The sequence below is a fragment of the Fukomys damarensis genome, unplaced genomic scaffold, assembly GCF_012274545.1.
Source record: "Fukomys damarensis isolate Sample0158 unplaced genomic scaffold, DMR_v1.0_HiC HiC_scaffold_26, whole genome shotgun sequence".
Taxonomy (NCBI): domain Eukaryota; kingdom Metazoa; phylum Chordata; class Mammalia; order Rodentia; family Bathyergidae; genus Fukomys; species Fukomys damarensis.
Window position 1 is genome coordinate 38,298,262 of NW_022900938.1, and position 2,258 is coordinate 38,300,519.

General features: G+C 38.3%; 1 pseudogene; it reads right to left on the reverse strand.

The window, feature by feature from the left end:
* The window catches only part of LOC104850160, a 47,543-nt pseudogene extending 46,517 nt beyond the window's left edge, over window positions 1–1,026 (reverse strand).
* Between the last annotated feature and the right edge of the window lie 1,232 nt (window positions 1,027–2,258).

The window sequence follows — 2,258 nt, forward strand, 5'->3', positions numbered from 1 at the left end:
GGCTCACCATAATGGCTCACCATAATTCCCCCATTTCTCTTTGATAGCATGAAGAACGCTAACTGTTCATCATGCATCAGCCAAGGAACCTCTGTCTTAGGCAGCAGAAGTCTTCCATCTCCTTACCCATCATCAGTCGCAGGGCTTATTGTCCCAATACGACCTGTCTTAGGTTGGTAGACAGAAGCTTCCATCCTTACCCGTCATTGAGTATCCCAAGGCAGGGGATCTAGGCACGCCGAGCCTGAGCCAAGTAAATGGCTACGCGTGTTGTATCATCATCCAAAGAAGCCTGTACAGCCATAGCTAAACGCTCATACTTAAACTGGGAACGCTTCCAGCATCGATATGAGCAGTAACCCAAAATACACAAACCAACCATAATAGCAATAACAATAAGCCATATAACAATCCAAGAAGGTGAAAACAGCTTTTTCAAATTTTCTCAAATTTCTGTAGAAAAATTTAAATCAAGCTGGATAGAATTGGCATGAACACCAGGCAAGATCTCAATGTCCAATGACAACTGATTAGCTGCATTTAGAAATGTCCAATTCCAAGACCCTCGCAACAATGACGAAAGTCGTCTGACTTCCTCAGAATAGTTTTTGACAGGAAAGGGAGTAAGGCAGAGTTGTTGAAATCTGAGATCACAGTCCAATCGAGTATGCTACCACAATCCTTTAACGTCTTCATTTAATAAGTCCATTTGTTGCTGAAGTATAGCCAAACCAGTTCCAATGTGAGGGTTGATGCGTTGTTGGGTTGGTAGAGCCGTGGTTGTAGTGTTTTGAAGATCATTGATGGTAGCTGCGTTCTGTAAAGTTCCTGTCAACGCCACTACGGAGGTGATGGCAGACACCAAGCCTATGATGCCACTCTTTTCCTGCAAGAAGGGGAAGAAATCTGTGCCCAAACAACAGTGGAGAAGTGGTTAGAAGTATTCAAAGGAATCCACACCTGAACGGGAATTCGGAAGACAGCCATAGCAAGTCGTCCATGATGAAACACAAAAGATTGATACATTCTTGTCATCTTATGATACATATTACAATTACAAATACAAAGAACCATCAAAACTACAATGATCACCAATACAAGAGCAAACACCACAGAAAAATACTGTTCAATGGCAATACTGAAATGTTGGCCTGAGGAACACATGAATCTGTGTACCAAAGTCCCACAAACAAGCGTAAGTCCAAGTGATCAGTCCAAAAACTTTTGAGATGTGTCACCAAATGGTCTTTCTTGAGGTATAGTAACATAGCACCTCTTCCATAAAATATTAGTACTGCTTATTTTTGTTTCTTCTTCACACAAAGGTAATGATTGTGGAGCTTACTGTCCCATGATACTGGATGTAGATTTATCAGGATGATCCACATAAGGAACCAATCTCTCTGGTAACAATCGAGCTCCATCATGTTCCTGTGAGAAAACACAAACATATCCTCGGCCCCATTTTAAAATGGGGTCAGGTCCATACCATTGACCAGTTAAGGGATCTCTTCATTTTACCAAGGTATATGGAGAACCTTGTGGATGCCAGAATCTTTCTGCTGTGGAATGGCCATGCTTATAAATTTGTAAAAAATTTAAAATATAGGTAGCATGATTTAAATCATTTCTGGGTGAAGAGGAGTACAATTCCCCCTTTTTTATTTTTTGTAGTTGCACCTTTAATAGCGGGGAACAGGGGAGAATACCTGGATCAAAAGGTTATTGTCATAAACAATATGTTGGAAAACCTGCATAATTAAACAACATGAATAAATTTTATATACCAGAGAAGTAGCAATAATAATTGTACTCATATGAAATCTTATATCCTATAATGTAGCTTTGTATCAATAGGGTCTTCCCTTTCTTTTTGCAGAATATACTGTATTTTGAAGATAACCATCATAATAAGCATGTTACAATAGCATTTAGAATTCAGCCCTTTGATGATAACCAATGTAAACATTTTTTAACAACATTTAACAAGGCATACCTTTTTATAAGGCTATGAAAATTATTTGGGTGGCTCCCATTAGTGAACAAAGATCAGAATAAATTTTCTGAGCAGCTGCTTCTTTATTTACCAACAGGAGCGTATCCAAACTTAAAGATTATTTTTATTTGATCCTATAAAGCCAGATTGCAGAAATCAACAATCTATTTGTATTTGACGTCATTTTGATCAAGAACATACAAACATCTTTGAACACTTAAGACAGACAAACATATAACACTTATGACAGACAAACATATAA